The 23308-nt window shown below is 40.6% G+C and overlaps 1 protein-coding gene across 1 annotated transcript in view; it reads right to left on the bottom strand.

The window, feature by feature from the left end:
* Nucleotides 1-6480: 6480 nt before the first annotated feature.
* LOC132830927 (acyl-CoA-binding domain-containing protein 5-like) overlaps nt 6481-23308 on the bottom strand; it is a 173081-nt gene continuing 156253 nt past the window's right edge. The window contains exons 14-15 of the mRNA XM_060848880.1: nt 18637-18659; nt 6481-6974 (exon numbers count right to left, since the gene is read on the bottom strand). The gene's annotated coding sequence lies outside the window, so the exon portion shown is untranslated. The remainder of the gene's footprint in view (nt 6975-18636; nt 18660-23308) is intronic.

The raw sequence follows: 23308 nt of genomic DNA, 5'->3' as shown, positions 1-23308 counted from the left end.
GCTGCTATGCAGTTCAAATGACATAGTTTACACCTTGTTGAATACACTATTACGATGGTCAAGTACTTGGAATAGGAAGGATTATTAAATTGAGAGGTCTCAGTCGAAACTAGTGCCAACGTTCGTTAATCACAATTATTTTTACGTCTTTTAAGAAGTTGACCTTTAATGATATTTCCTGTACTCAAGTGTTGCACACTGGAGATGTCTTCTGTCAGAAGCAGTGTAACTATGTAGGAAAATGGATAATTCTCCCACATACGTCAAAAAGCAATTAATTAGGTGTTATAAGATTGACTACAATATGTTGGTAAGTGAATAAGTTAGCAATGAGTATCTGACAGGATGATACAATACCATGAATATAACCATATACTTTCTGTAGACTGCCAAGCAGTTGAAAATGTTTTTCAGGACTAATGTTTTTGGGGCTTAGGAGAGTAAGGAGTCAGTTGACATTGCTCTTAATGTGAAAATGCCCAAATCCTAATGTTAAATCCCTAACATGATTAAATCCCAGGAATGCATAATATAAACCCACAAACAGTCTAAGGAATGCTATACTTTTAGTATAAACTTTTTTTGTGATTGTGAGGCATTACAATGTATTATCTTGTCTATTATGGCTAATAATATATACAGCAAACTGAACACAGGTTTGCCTATGGTTTATGCCATGCCAAAATATTTTTGGTTCATGTAAATAATAATCTACAAGTGGGTTTTGAGAAGATTTGTAGCTCAAGTTGAGGTTCTGGATGTAGGTTTGCTCGCTGAGCTGGGAATGAACCTTCCAGCTCAGCAAGCAAGCCTACATCCAATAATCTAAAAATTGACATCCACAAATACAACTTCACATAGCAAACTAAATTATTGCATTCATATAGTAATATTTTAAAAAAATGTTCAGTTCATTGCCTATCCTAGGCCATGAAACATTTTATAGAAGTGGAGTTTAATGTTTGGCCCACAATATGCATTTGTTCCCTTGGTATCTTATGCGATGACTCACAGTACGAGTACTAACTCACATCCAAATTAGACGCAATTTTGTGTTGCAGACAACCTTAACATTTGTGGGTGGAGAAGACTTTATTAGATTATGCTGGATTTGCAGAGATCACAGATGAATGACCATGTGTAACTCACCCTACCATCCAGTTTCTGCAGCACCTGCTTTAAAAAAAAGATGCTGAGAAGAAGCAAAAACTTTTAAGATGAACAGATCCCGATTTACTAAATCACCACATGTCCTGCAACTAAGGCCATATGCAATCCAAGTGGAAAATAGTCTGTAAAAGAAAAAAATACAGGACGATGCACTAATGAGATGAATAGGAAAGCATAATTGGTGTTATGGAATTTTGACAGTTGCCAATGAAGAGTATCACAAAGGCATATACACCCTACCTTATGTGTTTAAATTCATGAAGAGGAATGTCATGAGTGACAGACTTGTAAAAAGAGCATCAGTAAGAGATGGCCAGCTTTTGGATGCTTATGGAAAGGAATGTAGAATGTGTTTAGAATATTTGAAGTCCAGTTAACTTTGGGCACAAGCAAGTGGAACCAATCCATGCTGCAATAATACTGGAAACAAACAATTTAATCAGGAAATAGCAGGTATGGTTAGTGGTAAGTTGAAACATTATTTTTCCAGCATTCAGATGTCTAGGACTGACAGTGTAAAACACGATAATGGAAGATCTGATGGTTATATAAAAAAAATCCCAAAATTTCCTACATGCAAAAACCCAGTGTAAGCCCACATCCTGGAGTATGAAAACTGTCATCCAGTGAACAAACAGTACCTGTGATACCCAGAAGCTTAATCACATATCTTCAGTTGTTGGATACAGCAGTTATTGAATCTTTTAGAGTATTTACAGGAAACATTTGCAAACCTGGTCACCTGAAGGCCTAAAATATCTTCTATGAAAGGAACAGACTGAGAAAAATCACCATAGCTGGAGTTTCTCAATAACACCCAGGAATTAAGATGTTATACATCCAATAATCTTTTGTGGGTATTCATAATGATTGAATCATAGCAAAAAAAATACAAATGATTAGGATTTTGATACTATTAAACACAATTAGTGAAATTACATGATAAGGAATTCTTAAGTTGTTTTATTATTCAAACAGCGATGTAGGAATTTCTTTATTTGGCCCTGAACAGCTTACATTGAATCCTTACAGTGTGGAAACAGGCCATTTGACCCAACAAGTCCACACCGACCCTCCGAAGAATAACTCACACAGACCCATTTCCCTACCCTACTACCCTACATTTTATCTCTGACTAAAGCACCGACACTACACATCCCTGAACACCATGGGCAATTTAGAAGAGCCAATTCACCTAACCTGCACATCTTTGGACTGTGGGAGGAAACCGAAGCACTCATAGGAAACCCATGCTGACACAGGGAGAATGTGCAAACTTCACACGGACAGTCGTCCAAGATTGGATTCAATCCTAGATCCTTGGTGCTGTGAGGCAGCAGTGCTAACCACTGAGCCACCATGCCATCCTTACACATTGCTGCTTTTTATCTATTTCAAGTCATAAAGTCATAGAGATGTACAACACGGAAACAGACCCTTCGGTCCAAACTGTCCATCCGACCAGATATCCCAACCCAAATTAGTCCCACCTGCCAGCACCCGACCCATATCCCTCCAAACCCTTCCTATTCAAATACCCATCCAAATGCCTTTTAAATGTTGCAATTGTACCAGCCTCCACCACTTCCTCTGGAAGTGCATTCCATACACGTACCACCCTCTGCGTGAAAAGTTGTCTCTCAGATCTCTTTCATATCTTTCCCCTCTCACCCTAAATCTATGCCCTCTAGTTCTGGACTCCCTCACCCCATCTATTCCCCTCATAATTTTGTAAACCTCTATAAGGTCACCCCTCAGCCTCCGATGCTCCAGGGAAAACAGCCCCAGTCTATTCAGCCTCTCCCTATAACTCAAATTCTCCAACCCTGGCAACATCCTTGTAAATCTTTTCTGAACCCTTTCAGGTTTCACAGCATCTTTCCAATAGAAAAGAGACCAGAATTGCATGCAATATTCCAACAGTGGCCTAACCAATGTCCTGGTCAGCCGCAACATGACCTTCCAACTCCTGTTTTCAATACTCTGACCAATAAAGGAAAGCGTACCAAACACCTTCTTCACTATCCTTTCTACGGGCAACTCTACTTTCAAGGTGCTATGGACCTGCACTCTCTTTGTTCAGCAACACTCCCTAGGACTTTACCATTAAGTGTGCAAGTCCTAAGATTTGCTTTCCCAAAATGCAGCACCTCGCACTTATCTGAATTAAACTCCATCAGCCAATTCTCAGCCCATTAGCCCATCTGAACAAGATCCTGTTGTAATCTGAGATAACCTTCTTCACTGTCCACTTCATCTCCAATTTTGGTGTCATCTGCAAGCTTACTAACTATACCTCTTACGTCTCACAGTTCTTATGGTGACAATATACCTACCTTGCAAGTTTATGCTATAAACTGTATTGTTTTAAAATAAAATATTACTTTGGATGTTATGCAAAGTCAATTGGAAGGAATGTTTTTATGTACTATAATGGATAATATCAGGGTAATTGATTATTGGTTGAATGAATAAATAAAGCTGAGGTTTTGTGAAGTATAAATGTGAGGGTGTTTATTGCAATTTTTATATTTGTTTTGTGATTATGCCCTCAATATCATGGAAATTGTAAATTAGTGGCATTGATTGTAATGGTTATTTATCTGTATGTCAGATTCAATTTTATGTTCTATCTTTTTTCTCCCACAAGTGTAATATTAATAGAAAGGACGAGAGAAAGATGTTTGTTGGAGGTGTGTGACAAGATGGAGAGTAGGAGAGATGATATGATTGGTCATAGTTGGAGAATAGTCCCTGTATGTGTAAACACTGGGGTGATGTGGAGCGTGGTGGCTTGAATCGGCAAAAGGTACATAGAAAAATGGTTGGGTCTATGGGTATTGGAAGGGGTGTTAGATCTGAGTGTGGGGTTCTGGCTATGGGAATATTGGGAATGGTTTGTTAGGAACATGGAACTGCTGGTGGGATAATCAGGGGTTTGTGAGCATGGTTGCAAGATATCAGGTGTTACATGGATAGTGAAAGTATTACTACCATAATGGGGGTAGATGAGTGGTATTAATACTGGGAGAGAGCTCAAAGAACAAAGATAGAAAAGGTGAATGCTGTGGAATCTTGGGAGCATAATAATAGTGTATTGAAAGTTTGAAAGCTATTAGAAGCTCATGGTGGAGGTTGGGCATTTCAAGAAGAGCAGCTTAGTTGTTAGATGACAGAAAAATAAATAGTACAGTCTGGAACAGTTAGTGGTTTTTCTCAAATGCTGGACAGAATGGTGTGATAGTGTGAGATGTCTGGGGAGGGAATTTTGCGTTCCAGGTGTAAATCTATTTAGTAGTGACTATGGCCTGGTACAATTTTGGAGGAGGGTGGGGTGAGGTGTACGGGATAAGAACCATCAACCTTCATTATTCCCCTTCCCAGAACTTTCTAAAAATGCTTTTTCCATGAGGTTTGGAAGCTATTTCAGTAGTTTAAAATATTTACAGCATTTATATTGCAAATTGCTCATTGTGTGTCAGCAATTACAGTATAAATACCTTGAAGGATTTAAATAAAAATCAGTTCTTGCTTCTGTGCCAGTTGCATTGTGGCTGGTCATCTGCTTTTACCCACTGAGAAAAACATGATAGCCACATTTCATGCTTTATGTTTTTTTAAAATTTATTCATTTTGTGGAATGTGGGTGTCACTGGCTGGCCAACATTTATTGCCTGTCCATAGTTGCCCTTGCGAAGGTGGTAGTGAGCTGTCTTCTTGAACTGCTGCAGTCCACCTGCTGAAGTTTGACCCACACTACCATTAGAGAGGAAATTCCAGGATTTTGACCAAGCAACAGTGAAGGAACGGTGATATTTCCAAGACAGGATGGTGAGTGATTTTGGGGTGGGGGGAGATGGTACTTGAAGGTGGTGGTAATCCCATATATCTGCTATATTCATCTTTCTAGATGAAGATGGTCATTGGTTTGGAAGGTACTGTCTGAGGATCTTTGCTAAATTTCTGCAGTGCATCTTGTAGATAGCACACACTGCTGCTACTGAGCATCAATGATGGAAGGAATGAATGTTTGTGGATGAGGTACCAATCAAGCCAGCTGTTTTGTCCCTGGATGGTATCAAGCTTCTTGAGTATTGTTGGGACAGCACTCATCCAGGCAAATGAATATTCTATCACACTCCTGACTTGAGCCTTGTAGACAATGGACAGGATTTGAGGAGTAAGGAGCTGAGTTACTTGCCGCACTATTCATAGCATCTGATCTGCTCTTGTAGCCACTGCCTTTATGTGGTGAGTCCAGTTGAGTTTTTGATCAATGATAACTCCCAGCATGTTGACAGTGGAATATTCTGCGATAATAATATCACTGAATGTCAAGGGACGGTGGTTAGATTGTCTATTAGATTGATCATAGCTTGGCATTTGTGTGACGCAAAGTGACTTGCCACTTGTCATCCTGGATATTGTCCAGATCTTGTGGTATTTGGACACGGACTGCTTCAGTGTCTGAAGAGTTGCGAATGGTGCTGAACATTGTCCAGTCATCGGTGAACATCCCTACTTTTGACCTTATAATGGTGGGAAGGTCACTGATGAAGCAGCTGAAGATGGTTGGGCCTAGGACACTACTCTGAGGAACTCCTACAGAGATGTCCTGGAGCTGAGATGACTGACCTGCAACAATCACAACCACCTTCCTGTGTCAGGTATGTCTCTAACCACCGGAGAGTTTGCCCGCAGTACCCATTGATTCCAGTTTTGCTACACTTGACCAAATGCAGCCTTGATGTCAAGGGTTGCCACTCTCACTACACCTCTGAACTTCACATCTTTTGTCCAGGTTTGAACCAAGACTGTAATGAGATCAGGAGCTGAATGGCTCTGGCCAACACAGAGCATGTTATTGCTGACTAGGTGCTGCTTGGTAGCACTGTTGTTGACACCTTCCATCAATTTACTGATGATTGATAAGGTGGTAATTGGCCAGGTTGGATATGTTCTTCTTATGTACAAGAACTTTAGTCTTGTCTTTTGCACTGATGTGCTGGGCCCTTCCTTTGTTGAGGATAGGGGTATTTGTGGAGCCGCCTCCTCCAGTAAGTTTTTTAATCATCCAACATCATTCACGATTGGATGCGGCAGGACTGCAGTTGGTTGTGGGATCGCTTAGCTCTATCTGTCATTTGCTGCTTAAGTTGTTTGGCATGTAAGTAGTTCTGTTTGGTGGTCTCATCAAGTTGACAACTCATCTTCAGGTGTGCCTGGTTCTGCTCTTGGCATGCCCTCCTTCAATTTTCATTGAACTAGGGTTGATCCCCTGCTGTGATAGTAATGGTTGAGTGGGGGAACTGCCAGGCAATGAGGTTACAGATTGTGCTCGATTACAATTCTGCTGCAGTTAATGGCCCACAGCATCATGGATGCCCAGTCTTGAGTTGCTAGATCTGTTTGACGTCTGGTCCATTTAGCACGGTGATAATATCACACAACAAGATGGAGGTTATTTTCAATGTGAAGGTGGGACTTTGTCTACACATTGTCTGTGTGGTGGTCCCTCTTTGATGCTGTCATGAACAGATGCTGCAGCTGGCAGATCGGTAAGGTTGAAGTCAAGTATGTTTTTCCCTCTTGTTTCGGTAAGGCATTTGATAAGGTTCCCCACGGTGGTTACTGCACAAAATACGGAGGCATGGGATTGAGGGCAATTTAGCGGTTTGGATCAGAATTTGGCTAGCTGAAAGAAGACACAGAGTGGGAAATGTTCATCTTGGAGTTCAGTTAGTAGTGGTGTACCACAAGGATCTGTTTTGGGTCCACTGCTGTTTGTCGCCTTTATAAACGACCTGGATGAGAGCGAAGAAGGATGGGTTAGTAAATTTGCGGACAACACTAAAATTGGTACAGTTGTGGATAGTGCCGAAGTATGTTGTAGGTCACAGAGGGACATAGAAAGTGGGTTGAGAAGTGGCAAATGGAGTTTAATGCAGAAAAGTGTGAGGTGATTCACTTTGGAAGAAGTAACAGGAATGCAGAGTACTGGGCAGATAGTAAGATTCACGGTAGTGTAGATAAACAGAGAGATCTCTGTGTCCACGTACATAGATCCCTCAAAGTTGCCATCTAGGTTGATATGGCTGTTAAGAAGGCATACGGTATATTAGCTTTTATTAGTAGAGGGAACGGCTTTCAGAACCATGAGGTCATGGTGCAGCTGTACAAAACCCTGGTATGGCTGCACTTGGAGTGTTGCATGCAGTTCTGGTCACGGCATGATAGGAAGGGTGTGGAAGCTTTGGAAAGGGTTCAGAAAAGATTCACTAGGATGTTGCCTGGCTTGGAGGGAAGGTCTTACAAGGAAAGGTTGAGGGACTTGAGGCTGCTTTCGTTAGAGAGAAGAAGGTTGAGAGATGACTTAATTGAAACATATAAGATAATTAGACGATTGGATCGGATGGATAGTGAGAGCCATTTTCCTAGGATAATGATGGCTGGCACAAGGAGGCATAGCTTCAAATTGAGGGGTGTTAGATATAGGACAGATGTCAGAGGTAGTTTTTTTTTTCTCGGTATTAGGGCGTGGAACGCACTGCCTGCAATAGTTGTAGACACGGCAACTTTACAGGCATTTAAATGGTCATTGGATAGGCATATGGACGAGAATGGAATAGTGTAGGTTAGATGGGCTTCAGATTGGTTTCACAGGGCGGCACAATATTGAGGGCCAAATGGCTTGTACTGCGCTGTCAAGTTCTGTGTTCTATTGGTTCACTCACAACCTGATGCAGATTAAGTCTAACAGCTTTGTCCTTTAGGACCTGACCTGCTCAAATGGTAATACTGTTGCTGAGCCAATCTTGGTGGGGGACATAGAAATCCCCCACCTACAATACGTTTGTGCCCTTGCCAGCTTCAGTGCTTCCTCTAAGTGTTATTCAACATGGAGGAGAACTGATTCATCAGCTGAGGGGGATAGTACGTGGTAATCAGCAGGAGGTTTCCTTGCCCTTGTTTAACCTGAAGTCATGAGACTTCATGGGATCCAGAGTCAATGTTGAAGACTCCCAGAACTATTCTATCCTGCTCTATACCACTGTGCCACCACCTCTGCTGGTTCTGTCCGGCCAGTGAGACAGGACATATTCAGGGATGGTGATGGTGGTGTCTGGGATATTACCTGTGAGGTACGACAATATATGACAATGTCAGGCTATCGCTTGACTGGTCTGCGAATTTGCTCTCCCAAGTTTGGCACTAGCCCTCAGATGTTATTGCGAAGGACCTTGCAGGGTCGGCAGGGCTGTTTCTATAATTGTCTTTTCCAGTGCATTGCTCGATGCCAGGTGATCCATCTGGTTTCATCTCTTTGAGATTTTGTACCAATTGGTATGACTTAATGGCTTGCTAGGCTATTTCAGAGGGCAATTGAGAGCCAACCATATTGCTGTGGGTCTGGAGTCATATGTGGGCCAGAGCAGGTGAGGTTGCAGTGATTTCCTTCCCTGAAGGACGTTTGTGAACCAGATAGGTTTTTCCAACAATCGGTAATGATTTCATGGACAATAGATTCTTAAGTCCTGATTAAGTTTTTTTTAAAATTCAAATTCCACCATCTCCTTGAAGGATTCAAACCTGGGCCTCCGGAACATTACCTGGGTCTCTGGATTAATAATCTTGCAATAATACCACTCGGCAACTGTCACAGGCAACATAGAGAGGGAGTAGTATAGCATGAGCCTTGGTAGGAGATGGGTAAGTAGCAAAAATATTGTGAGGTCTTGGAGAGAAAGTGGTGGCACTTACAGCTGGAATGTAATTGAGCTTCTTCCGACCCCCCCCCCCCCCACCGCGCCCCTGGCCGCCCCTCCCAGCTCTAACTCTGCTTTCCATCAACATTTTCTATTCACTTGCATGGGACACCTCCCCACCTGCACCAAAACTAATGGCTGTGCCACCATTTCTATCTCTCATAATATCTGCTTCACTCCAGGAAGAAAACAGCTCACAATTGGGAAAAAAACACACACAAGAGAGGTGGTAGGCTCTTCACCCCTTATGTTGGGTGCATCCTGGCTCTGGCCACTCAGAGATGCTGACTGACTGACTATGTCCATGCTCCTCGACTGGTATTGGAGGCAGCCCTTAACCTGCTGTGTCAGGATAGCCTTTGATTAGTGTATCTCCCCGGCATTGACTGGGACTGCTAAGGCGTGTTGACAACCATGACAAGCTTCTTCATTGTGTCTGTGCTAAATGGCAAGGCACGACAGAAGTAATATGAGCTGGGCATCTCAGAGGGGAAAATGCAAAAAGATAATACAAAGCAGGAATTCCATGAGCATCATGGTAGGCTCAGAGTGAGTGAGTGCTATGAGAGCAAACAAAGATCCTGGAGTTGCAGCCTGGTCCAGAGCATGAATTGGGTGAGTGTGTCCTTGAGAGCAAAGTGCCCTTGCTGCAGCATCACAGTGATAGTTGCTGTTACATGGTGAGATGTTGGTTCATAGTGTCCAAAATGGAGGTCCTTTGAAGCAAGTGGCAAGCTGAAGTCACCAGGTACCTGCTCTGACTTCCATGTCAAGAATTTCTAACACCTAGCTTGTTCGCTATGTTGGAAAGATAGGAATCCGAACATTATGATGTGAGTTGTGGTGTTAATAAGGGCACTTAACAAGAACAAATCCCTCTTAATTGGCAAATCACGGAGAAACTCACCTCACTGTGTGACGATGCCGCTCATTTAACAAGGTTATGCTGTCCTTGACTTTTATTCTGTAAAGTCTAGTTTTGAAGGGTTTTAGGGCCTATTTGATTATAGCTAACAGACACTGCCTTAGGCAAAAAGCTTTGAACTTTAAAAACACACATGTACAATGAAAGGGGAGTGGCCAGTTCTCCCAGCTCAGCTTTGAACGAACACACACACACACACACACACACACATACACACACTATTACAGCGCAGTACAGGCCCTTCGACGTTCACCGACTTGTGGAACCAATCTGAAGCCTATCTAACCTACACTATTTCATTCTCTCCCATATGCCTATCCAATGACCATTTAAATGCCCTTAAAAAGTTAGGGAGTCTACTACTGTTGCAGGCAGTGCGTTCCACACCCCCTACTACTCTGAGTAAAGAGACTACCTCTGACACATCTGCCCTGAATCGATCACAAGGGTTTGGTTTGATTTGGGTGTAGAGCTGCTGGTCAGTCAGTTCTGAGGTTGCTACTCCAAGAAATAGCTGCAGGGAAGGTGATGTTCGATGCGGAATATCTCTGCCATCTCTTGCTCTCTCCTGTAAGACTCATATTTAATTTTACCTTTTTTGCCAAAGGGTGTTTATGGGGATTGTTGCAAGTATTTGAGACAGCATCATTAAGCTGGGATAGTCCGTTGGGTTTCTTGACAAATTAAGTTATTCTGTAATCGATTCTCTTTTGTTTCTGTATCATTTGGTAATCTTGCAAATAAATTCTGTTTTGTCTAAAACTAAGTGGCTGGGCCAGCTGCATCACTCCTAGAATATCCACTGTACACCTGCTTAAAACAAATAGAAAAGTTAGGGTCCAGGCTACTTTCTTTAAATGTTTTAAGGAGGTCTGGCCTGGTCCATGACAACTTAACAAATGCTTAAAAGATGCATCCAATACTAAGACAGGCCTCACTGGATTGCTCTTTGCCACAAAGATCACCAGAGCACATTTGACTCAAGTCCCTAAAAGTTTCCACTTCATAATTCATTGGATCAAAATCAAAGAAATTCAACAAGTAAAATAGGGTGGCTGAGTGGTTAGCGCTGGCAGCACCAGGGACCGGAGTTCAATTCTACCCTTCGGCAACTGTCTGTGTGAAGTTTACTCATTCTCCCCCTGTCTGCGCAGGTTTGCTCCGGGTGCTCCAGCTTTCTCCCACAGTTCAAATATGTGTGGGTTGGGTGGATTTGCCAAGCTGAATTGCCTGTAGTGTCCAGGATGTACAGGCTAGGTAGACCAGCCATGGGAAAAGCAGGGATGGTATACGTGGATGGAATGCTCTTCAGAAGGTCAGTGTGGACTTGATGGGCCAAATGGCCTGCTCCCACAATGAAGAGATTCCATGAGTCAATTACTATCAAGATATGATAGTGGACGAAAGGTGAAAATCCAAATTAAGTTAGGAAGTGAACTCAGTAGAGATTTATTATCGCAGTAGTGGTTGCATTTACCTAACTTGTCAGCTAAAACAATCTATATAACCTAAGTAATTGCTATTTAGAAGATTGCAGCCAGTACTGTTCAAGAATAATACTGACAGTGTGACAAGATGTTATTTTTCTTTTGAATTGGCTCCCCTCCCATTAATGCCCTTGGTTGGCCACAGATTTTTAAAATTCTTTTTAGCTTACAGCTTTACAACACTTAAAAATGCAGTTTATTAATTCAAGAATGAAGGAGTGAATTAAGATTGAGTGAAAGAGGAAATGTATTGATCTAAACCCAGAGAGAAATAATCAAATATGATCTCAAACGGACACATGTTTAAAATCAAGTTTAAAAATAGGAGACGGTCCAGTACAAAGAGAAAGATCAGGATGTAATTTGAAAAGTCCTTGGAATCTTTGAAATGTCAAGTTTAACCTGAGATGGTTATTTAATTGATGACTTAAAACCTCAGCAGCAGCAAAATTTGTGGATACAAGAGTTTTTGGTGAATGGGTGTTTCTTTGATTTTCTTTTCATTGATGTTAACTTTGAAAGGCTGTGGGGAGGAAAGAGCAGACATTCCAGTTCTCCTGTTACAAATTGATTTATTGTTCTCTCTACTGAAAAGCTGTTACTTGAAATCGAGTTCACTTGTATATTCCTATGTTCATCTTCATTGATATTTCTCCTGCAACAAAAAAGCTAGATAATCTGCAGTTGGATCTTTTATCTTCCAGCAAGATGAAAGAAAAGTCAAACACAAATCTGTCATTTTGATGACATTTTGATGTATTCATACTGGGTGTTTATTGATGGTTTCAAGAAATTTGTTCAATCTGGTCAAGTAAGCACTGTAGCCATTTTAAGTCATTTCTCCCCCTTTTTTAAACCATTTAAATTTGTTAAATTTGGTATTAAAAATCAGGTGATGGTAGTCAAATATTGAGAATTAATTTTTGCTGTCTTAACATGGAGGAAGTGTGCTTAAGCTGAGGGAGGAGTCAAATAGAAATTTAGAAAAAATGATACGCTCAAGTTATTAATTTTTAGAATCCTTAATTTCATTGTGTATTTAATATAATCAAAACACTTCAAATTATACTCAATGGTAACTTGTAGCAAAATAATTGGGAAGTTTGAACATCTTGCTATAGCTTCTAGTACCTCTGCATCTCACAGAAGATGTTATAGTTTCAAACTGCAGAAGAATTTTGGAATACTGTATGCAATTCTGGTCTCCTTCCTATCGGAAAGATGTTGTGAAACTTGGATGGGTTCAGAAAAGATTTACAAGGATGTTGCCAGGGTTGGAGGATTTGAGCTATAGGGAGAGGTTGAATAGGCTCGGGCTGTTTTCCCTGGAGTGTCGGAGGCTGAGGGATGACCTTAGAGGTTTATAAAAACAAGAGGGGCATGGAAAGGATAAGTAGACAAAGTATTTTCCCTGGGTATGGGGAAGTTCAGAACTAGAGGGCATAGGTTTAGGGTGAGAGGGGAAAGATACAAAAGAGATCCAAGAGGTAACTTTTTCACAGAGGGTGATACATGTATGGAATGAGCTGCCAAATAAAGTCGTGGAGGCTAGTATAATTGCAACATTTAAAAGGCATCTGGATAAGTATATGAATAGGAAGGGTTTGGAGGGATATGGGCCAGGTCCTGGTAGGTAGAACTAGATTGGGTTGGGATATCCGGTTGGCATGGACGAATTGGACCGAAGGATCTGTTTCTGTGCTTTACATCTCTATGACTCTAAGAACGCACCTTTAAACTGGCATAAAGAATTTAGTACAGATTTAGCTTTTCTAATGGGCTTGATATGAACTAACAAAACTAATTTGCAAAATACAGTTTCGAGTATTGGATAATGTTAATTGCTGTAGTTATGTGGGCTGTCTGCATCAATGACAAAATGCTACAGGAAGGATAGAAAGAGAGGCAAGAGAGGAGTGGGGTGGCATTTTTGATAAGGGATCACATTACAGCTGTGTTGAGGGAAGATGTTCTCGGAAATACATCCAGGGAAGTTATTTGGGTGGAATGAGAAATAAGAAAGGGATGATAACCTCACTGGGATTGTATTATAGACCCCCTAATAGTCGGAGGGAAATTGAGAAATAAACTTGTAAGGAGATCTCCGCTATCTGTTAGAATAATAGGGTGGTTATCGTAGGGGATTTTAACTCTCCAAACATAGACTGGGACTGCCATAGTGTTAAGGGTTTAAGGTGGAGAGGAATTTATTAAGTGTGTACAAGACAATTTTCTGATTCAGTATGTGGATGTACCTACTAGAGAAGGTGCAAAACATGAACTACTCTTGGGAAATAAGGCAGCACAGGTGACTAAGGTGTCAGTGGGGGAGAACTTTGGAACCAGCAATCATAATTCTATTAGATTTAAAATAATGATGGAAAAGGATAGACCAGATCTAAAAGTTGAAGTTCTAAATTGGAGAAAGGTCAGTTTTGACAGTATTAGGCAAGAACTTTCGAAAGCTGATTGGGGGCAGATGTTCGCAGGTGAAGGGATGGCTGGAAATGAGACAATGAGACAATGAGATAATGAGAATCCAGAGAAAGTGTATTCCTGTTAGCGTGAAAGGAAAGGCTGGTAGGTATAGGGAATGCTGGATGGGTAAAGAAATTGAGGGTTTGGTTAAGAAAAAGAAGGAAGCATTTAGACAGGATAGATTGAGTGAATCCTTAGAGTATAAAGGAAGTAGGAGTATAATTAGAGGGAAATCAGGAGGGCAAAATGGGGACATGAGAGACCTTTTTCAAATAGAATTAAGAAGAATCCAAAGAGATTTTACAAATACATTAAGGACAAAAGGCTAACGAGGGAGAGAATAGGGCCTCTCAAAGATCAGCAAGGTGGTCTTTGTGTGGAGCTGCAGAAAATGGGGGAGATACTAAATGAGTATTTTGCATCAGTATTTACTGTGGAAAAGGATATGGAAGATGTAGACTGTGGTGACATCTTGCAAAATGTCCATACTACAGAGGAGGAAGTGCTGGATGTCTTGGTAAAGGTGGATAAATCCCCAGGACTTGATCAGGTGTACCCCAGAACTCTGTGGGAAGCTAGAGAAGTGATTGCTGGGTCTCTCACTGAGATATTTGTAACATCGATAGTCATAGGTGAGATGCCAGAAGACTGGAGGTTGGCTAATGTGGTGTCACTGTTTAAGAAGGGTGGTAAGGATAAGCCAGGGAACTATAGACCAGTGAGCCTGACGTTGGTGGTGGTCAGGTTGTTGGAGGGAATCCTGAGTGACAGGATGTACATGTATTTGGAAAGGCAAGGACTGATTAGGGATAGTCAGCATGGCTTTCTACATGAGAAATCATGTCTCACAAACTTGATTGAGTTTTTTGAGGAAGTAACAAAGAGGATTGATGAGGACAGAGCGGTAGATGTGATCTATATGGACTTCAGTAAGGCGTTAGACAAGGTTCCCCATGGGAGACTGATTAGCAAGGTTAGATCTTAGGGAATACATGGAAAACTAGCCATTTGGACACAGAACTGGCTCAAAGGTAGAAGACAGAGGGTGGTGGGTTTTTTTCAGACTGGAGGCCTGTGACCAGTGGAGTGCCACAAGGATCAGTGCTGGGTCCTCTACTTTTTGTCATTTACATAAATGATTTGGATGCAAGCATAAGAGGTACAGTTAGTAAGTTTGCAGATGACACCAAAATTGGAGGTGTAGTGGACAGCGAAGAGGGTTACCTCTGATTACAACAGGATCTGAACCAGATGGGCCAATGGACTGAGAAGTGGCAAATAGAGTTTAATTCAGTTAAATTAGAGTTGCTGCATTTTGGGAAAGCAAATCTTAGCAGGACTGATACACTTACTGGTAAGGTCCTAGGGAGTGTTGCTGAATAAAGATACCGAGGAGTACAGGTTCATAGCTCCTTGAAAGTGGAGTCGCAGGTAAACAGGATAGTGAAGGCGGCATTTGGTATTGCGTACAGGAGTTGGGAGGTCATGCTGTGGCGGTACAGGACATTGATTAGGCCACTGTTGGAATATTGTATGCAATTCTGGTCTCCTTCCTATCGGAAAAATGTTGTGAAACTTGAAAGGGTTCAGAAAATATTTACAAGGATGTGGCCAGGGTTGGAGGATTTGAGCTATAGGGAGAGGCTGAACAGGCTGGGACTGTTTTCCCTGGAGCGTCAGAGGCTCTAAGGGGTGACCTTAGAGGTTTACAAAATTATGAGGGGCATGGATAGGGTAAATAGGAAAAGTCTTTTCCCTGGGGTTGGGGAATCCAGAACTAGAGGGCATAGGTTTAGGGTGAAAGGGGAAAGATATAAAAGAGACCTCCGGGGCAACTTTTTCACACAGAAGGTGGTATGGGTATGGAATGAGCTGCCAGAGGAAATAATGGAGGCTGGTACAACTGCAACATTTAAGAGGCATCTGGATGGGTATATGAATAGGAAGGGTTTGGAGAGATAGGGGCTGGGTGCTGGCAGATAGCACTAGATTGGGTTGGGATATCTGGTCGGCATGGACGGTTTGGACCGAAGGTTCTGTTTCCAAGCTGTACATCTCTATGTCTCTGTGATGTCACTCCAACTGTTCCTGATATTTTCCTTTGCTTTTCCCAGTAATAATAAACAACTTTGAAATAACTTCAAAGGCCATATTGAATCACCAAGTCACCCTTTATTTACAGGTGCATAGTAAGTGACACTGACCCGTCTAGTTCAAAGTTGGCTCCGAAACGGAGGACCCCTGACACTCCTGTTTATGTCAGTCAGCCAGGGCTCCCTGATTGATTGGGGCTGTTAACTTGATCCAGTCAGGGAACTCATTCTATGAGATCCATCTGGTTCTGCAATCCTCACTTTCTCCTTGTTCTAATCACTAGAAACTTCAGAACAATATTCAGAAGTTAGCTTTACCTGTGGTAGTGACTCATTTTATTATGGAGTTATTTGAAGACAGTCTTGTGAGTAGACAATAATTTTACCTATTGATCACTCTTTATATGCCTTTCCTGAAAAGGAATGTATTATGTTTAAAAAAGATGTTGCATAGTTGATATGCATTCTTATGTTTTCCTTCATTTATTTTCTGATTGTGTCATCTTGTCAATAATCAGTTTATTTTCATTCTGGTTCTTGTCTGAGCTATTATTTTTCTTGGTTTGATCTGTGGTATTGCTGTACATTTTTTGTCTCCTTGGTTTTCAGTTCTGTTTTTTTTCCATATCTTTATTTAAAAATGAGTCAGTACCAGGTGGATATACGTCCTAATCTAGTCTCATCCTAATCTAGTTCCATTTCTCATGCCAAGGTGAGGACATATTTCCTGATCTCAGGCCATAGAACAAAACTGGAATGATTACTAGGCTACTAGAAACTCTGATTCAAAAACTAATTGACACATCCACGCAGTTGTACTTTCAACTATGATTTGCAATGGTGTTACTGAACAGAACATACTTTTACTTAAATATGATGGTACCAGGTCCAAGCTTTTCAAAACAGTCCAAACTCCCAAGTATGTCACTGAAGCCAAAAAAACTAAAGCTTTGTCCATCTAGCTGAATATATTCTTTGACTTTCTGGTTGTTAGTAACTTAACTCACTAGCAGCACATAAAAGCAATCTGTTTTGCTACCAAAGTGATATCTTGGGAGCCATTAAAATAATTACAGCTCTTGGTTGGCTGGCTGGCTGGCAGACAGGCCTAACTCTCTGAATGCCCCATGCTTGATGTGGAGTAATGTCTCCTTCTAACTATGGTCCCTTGTACATGCTGTCTAATTGGCGAAAAATTACCTACCTCAAACTCATTGAAATTGTTGATTCAACTATCATCCAATGGAATACTTTATTGACAGCAAATAGCACCTTACACTTATATGAATGGCATAAATTTAGAATCCTTAACAATACAACACTGGGTTCCAACAAAAACATCCTGTGGCTTTTAAAACAAAAGTGCAGGCAGTTTACTTTTAAGACTGGCATGAAAAATACTTTCAACTTTTAACTAGGATGATAACTTTGTCTTCTGTGGACGTAAAGTCATGTTTCATTGTAAGAATGGAAAACATCTGTTGTCTGTGCTAATGATGGATGATATTATTTTTATCAGCTAAAGACATTCAATATTGTGTCAAGTGACCATGAACAGCATCAGGACTTTGAAATTTTGTCAAGGCTTGGAGATAATCTAGAGACTGATCAAATTTGTTAGAGCATGAATCTTATCTGACCCTGGTGGAAATGTAGATTTGACAAGGAAAATTGAATTGAAGTAGAGACTTCCAACATATTGTTTCAAAATTAAAATCTACAAACATGAGTATAAGAGAACTTGATAACAGCATGTACACTCCCTGTAGATGCAATGAAATGGTTGTCTCCCTGAGTGGATGATGTTACAAGTTTTCAGCTCACCTTCAGTGATCCTGAAGTAAACAAATATCACGTAATAAAACTTGCTTTCGTATCCGAGTCCCCATAATATTAATCCCATACTCCTGGAAATAACTACACAGAGGCCAGTATCTCGTTACTAAGTCACCCTTTATTTATGTTTACTGCACTAAGTAAAAAGACATTCAAAATCTTAGCTCATGATTTCAAAAATATTTTGGCTGCAACATTCCTGCAAGTGTATAATTTTAATTTCTGACCAGAAATCAAAAGAAAGTTTAATTTAGATTAGACCTTTAAATTTTGATTTCAGGTTGCAATCAGGGGATATCCTTCACCCCATTTTCTTACAGTTACTGTCTGTTCCCTGCTACATCAACAGATGAATGGGAAGGCAGTTCAAAGAATTTCCAAGTACACCTATGCCCTTGAAAGACTTAGATTAACCTCATACTAATTGAGTTTTGTATGAAGCATTTACTATGTTTTGAAGGCCCAAACCTTGACGAGAGTAAGGTATTCAATCTCAATGGGGCTTAATTGTTTCCTGTAATTAATGATATTTCTAAACAGTGTTAATACCATACTTTATTTCCTGTTTTTGGATTGTGATCAAAAAACTGCTCTCACCCAAAGAGACAGCTGCAGTTTTGAAAAATACTTTTTTTTACTGATGCACACTGAGTTGTATTCAATATTGCATTTTCCTGGAACAAGGATAGCAAAAAGCAGACAGCACTAATCTGATGGGTTCCAAATGGAGGAACAATTGCTTAGCAACATTTTAATTTGCTCCTGACTAGGTGCCCAAGGTTGGTGTGGGGACAGTGCATCAAAGAAAAAGCATTAAAGAAAATCTGTCCTGTTTGGAAGCATGAGAAAGTCTTTAGTAACAATGAGCTGTCTTCACTCACCTTTCTCTGCAAATCTCCTGTTTCTGTTGGAATAAGAGTAAGACAATGTAAGGACAGATTCTCAATCATTGAATAGTGTCAACAGCAAAGAACAAGAATGAATTGGAATAAACTGAAAGACAACTCATGTTTGAAATTGGGTGCTATCAAACTGGTGTTGCTGACTTGTTTGTTTCACACTTAATATCCATGTCTTATCTGTTTGTTTGAGAGGAGGAATTAAAAGAATGGAGTTTCAGTTAGAAAGTCAAAGTTAGCAATTTTTGTTTCTTAATTGCCAAAGACAAATTTGTTCATAAAAGTTATTTTCTTGTTAAGTATAGAAACCTGTTGAGAGTGTTTTCTTTTAATTTGAGTTTATCAGCTAGGCAAAATTGGTGATTAACTTTGGCAATAATGGAACTTGATTTCCAGTGCACTATTCCAATGAGTTGTGACAATATCACCTTTACAACCTTGGAAGTCAAAGGTGGTGGATGCATGGGAGAAACGCAACCTCCACCTTCTTCCTGTCAACTCCCAAAGTTGATTTTCAAATGTGTAAACAACCAGCATTCCCTCTAATTTGTTTTTATAGAGACTGGCGATACAGGCTTCTGTGATCAGTGCACAGCAGCAGCTTCTGGAAGCTGTCAATGCCGCAGTTGACTAACCAATGCTAATCGCCACATGCGGAACATTGGGGCAGCTCCGCACATGTCTTAGAGGGAACATTGGAGGCAATTTTAAAATTAAAGTTTGGATTGCTGAAACAAAGTTGGATACATTATTTTCATCTATCAGATTGAAAAGTGCACTACTGAAATTAAAAAGGTATAACTGCTCAATATTTTATTATTACAGGGCAGAACACAGTTAAGTTCATTGGCCTGGATACCTGTTTTGCTAGAACAGGTCAAATGGTCTTGGGTCATCAGGGAGCATAAGAGATGCTAAAGAAAGTTAATCAAATTAACAGATAGCAATAATAATTGTCAGAGTATGGCATATTTGTAACATATTTGGTTGGTTTCAATTAAACCAAACCTAGAGAGACAGCCAATGTATCAGAGTTTATGATTTTAGAAATGCATTTTCATGAAGAAATGTAAAGAACATTTTTCTTTGTAACATTCATCATAGATTTACTAGATTAAAACGTGCATATTAGGTATTAGCCAAAAAAAAGAATTCATGTGATGCCTTTTAGAAATCCAGCATAATGTTCAGTCCTGAGAAAATGAATTTCTAAACTACTTTACCGTTCCTCTCATGGTTAGGTGACAAGCAACAGCATTGTGTCTTGGAAATACTGTGTGTGGCAGTGTCCTTTCCAACGCCCCCCAGTCCCTCCTCCCTACCTTGTATCTTAGCGTGCTTGGCACACTTGCCTCATTCCTGAAGAAGGGCTCATGCCCGAAACGTCGATTCTCCTGCTTCTTGGATGCTGCCTGACCTGCTGCACTTTTCCAGCAACACATTTTCAGCTCTGATCTCCAGTATCTACAGTCCTCACTTCCTCCTAGTGTCCTTTCATAAGTCTGAAAGAACCTTAAATTCTGAGTGCTGAGATATAAAAGATTCAAGCTGAAGCTAAAACCTTCAGCTTCTGCCGGCAGCTATGCCTTCAACTATAATATCTTTGAGATATTCATCTCTCCCTGAAGTTCACATCTTGGTTTCTTGGCCTCTCCTCTCATAGTTTCTGACTACTCTTTTTGTGAAGGAGGATTTGATAGTCTAACATATTTCTTCTCTTCATCCACAGGCATTTTTCATTCCACACTTAAATGGAGCAATGTGCTTGTTTCTCTAACTACTCCACAGGCAGGAGGCTGGAAGAGCACAGCAAGCCAGGCAGCATCAGGAGGTGCAGAAGGGCTACACCAGAAACATCAACTTCTGCACCTCCTGATGCTGCCTGGCTTGCTGTGCTCTTCCAGCCTCCTGCCTGTCTACTTTGGATTCCAGAATCTGCAGGTTTTTTTTGTCTCTAGCTAAGTTTGTTTCTGTATCTAGACCATCCCTTGGCATCTCAGACTACCAGATTTCCCCAACTTACAATGAAGTGTTCGGAATTGTTGTTGCCACTCAAATCAATGTTCACTTTTAACCATTCCTTTTGCAAATTTCTTCAGTCCATTTTTGTCTTGTCACAAAACAGCCCAGGTCAGGGTCATATACTTTCAATTCACCTGTTGCTATGATATCTCTGCAGCTTTCATCATACACAACTATGCCATCTTCCTCCAACACTTCTTGTTCCTGACTGTAAACTGTCTTCTTCTAATCTTGGTTTCAATGCATTCCCACGATTAATGGGAAAACCCTTAGCTATCTTTCTTCACATTCTAGAAAAAGCCATTCTTATGTCTTTGCAATTCTCTATATTTCAGTCACTTTAAAGAAAGCTTGAGGAATCCATATCTTCAGCAGAATCTTTGACTACTTTTTTTACTAGGTCTGACTGTGGCTGAAGTGCCTGGGATATTTTACTTTGTTAAATGTTCTGTATAAATGCAAGCTGAAAGAACACGGATAGAATATAAGTCCCTTGGAGACAATTGCTGGCTTATAAAATCATTATGGATTAGTCTGCATCAAATGTATTGATGAGCAATATCAGAATATCGTAATATTTTATTTGAAATCAGCTGATGGAGGAGAACATTGTTTAAGCATCAAAGGAGTGCGTATTTGTGTCTCCTCAGTCAATATTGGGTTCACAAGTGTCTAAAATTTGGTTAATTTATACTAATTTGGAAAGGACAAGATTAACTGATTAGTAAATAAAGCATAATTTTGAAATCTTATAGGTCCTTGAAAAACACTTCAATTTTCAAATTTTAGTGGAAAATAAAACATGGTTATTGAAAGAAAAACAAATTCAAAAGGATGATACAGCTTCTTTATGCAGTACTTATGCAAAGTACTAACATTACTATATCCAAGTGATGATTTAACCCACGTGTTCAATTCTAGGCCCAAACATTAATCTCAGCCAACCAACATAACTGTCTCATTAATTTTCAGAGAGCAAGTTCAAGCACCATGGGAATTATTTTTGTGCTGCATATTTCATGATTCTGTTAAGAGGAAATACACACACACACACACACACACACACACACACACACACACACCACATGTAAAGAAAAACCACATTGTGGGCGGCACGGTGGCACAGTGGTTAGCACTTCTGCCTCACAGCGCCTGTAGACCCGGGTTCAATTCCCGACTCAGGCGACTGACTGTGTGGAGTTTGCATGTTCTCCCCGTGTCTGCGTGGGTTTCCTCCGGGTGCTCCGGTTTCCTCCCACAGTCACAAAGATGTGCGGGTCAGGTGAATTGGCCAAGCTAAATTGCCCGTAGTGTTAGGTAAGGGGTAAATGTAGGAGTATGGGTGGGTTGCGCTTCGGCGGGTCGGTGTGGACTTGTTGGGCCGAAGGGCCTGTTTCCACACTGTAAGTCTAATCTAATTAAATGATGCAGTTCATTAACCAGATGGACTTATTTCTGAATGTATGGGAATACACTATCAAGTAGGCTTTCCACGAAAAACACAGAAGCAACTCAAAAGTTTTGCAAACGTACTTAATAGAAAGAGGAAGGTGCTAGTAAACATGTAATGTAATCAAGAAGTTAGATTGAAGAAATATATGATGGTATTGAATGATGTAGTAAATTAGATTCTCACTTCTGGAAGCAGGACTCAAATTCAGCCCAGACTGTGGGTTGAAAGACCCAATTTGCATATACTAACCATACTTCAATTTCTAATTAGTAGGTTATGACTACTGAGTTGACCAGAGTCCTCCATGTCAGCTTTCTATCCTTGCTATGGCACTGAAACAGTCCTTATCATAGTTACAATTGACATCTTCAGTCACTAATTTACAATGTTATTCCCTTCCTCGTATTCCTTGATCCCTCTCCAACCTTTGACGACACCCTTTTGTCAACCTTTCCATGATATCTCCCATACCTACACTTAACTATAGCATCCTCCTCCAATGCCTCTGCTCAATGATTTGGATCAGTAGTACCACCTTCAATTGGGCCTATTATCTGTGCAAATGTGGCCACAGCATTTCAAGTACTGTCATCTTTTATTATTCTTGAATCATTATTTCTGTAGTACTTTAAGAATTATGCTAAGTGTCCACTTTTTTTTGCTGCTAAATAAGATAAGCACCATGGGTGTAAGTGGCAAGGTACTGACATGAATAGATGATTATCTGACTGGCAGAAGGCAGAGAGTGATAAAAGGGCCAGTGACTGGAGGAGATCCACAGGGGTCCATGTTAAGACTGCAACTATGCATGTCATATTCATGATCTGGACAGAGGAACTTGTAAGCAGTTTTGGACCCTCCAAGGAAGCATGTGCTGGCCTTGAAGGGGGCCAGAGGAGGTTTATAAGAAAGATCCCAGGAATGAAGAGCTTGTCATATCAAGAGCAGTTGAGGACTCTGGGTCAGTACTCAGTTTAGAAGGATGAGGGATGAGAGATGATCTGATTGCAACTTAGAATACTGAGATACTTGGATGGAGTGGACATGGAGATGTTTCCATTAATTGGAGAGACTAGAACCTCAAGGCACAGCCTTTAGCACTGAGAAAGAGGAATTTCTTCAGAACGTTGTGAATCTGTAGAACTCATTGCTGAAGTAGGCCATGAAGGTGAAGACATT

Source organism: Hemiscyllium ocellatum, chromosome 32 (assembly GCF_020745735.1).
Source record: "Hemiscyllium ocellatum isolate sHemOce1 chromosome 32, sHemOce1.pat.X.cur, whole genome shotgun sequence".
Lineage (NCBI taxonomy): Eukaryota > Metazoa > Chordata > Chondrichthyes > Orectolobiformes > Hemiscylliidae > Hemiscyllium > Hemiscyllium ocellatum.
The sequence above is the reverse complement of the archived record's forward strand: the minus strand, read 5'-3'. Positions and strand labels throughout refer to the sequence as shown.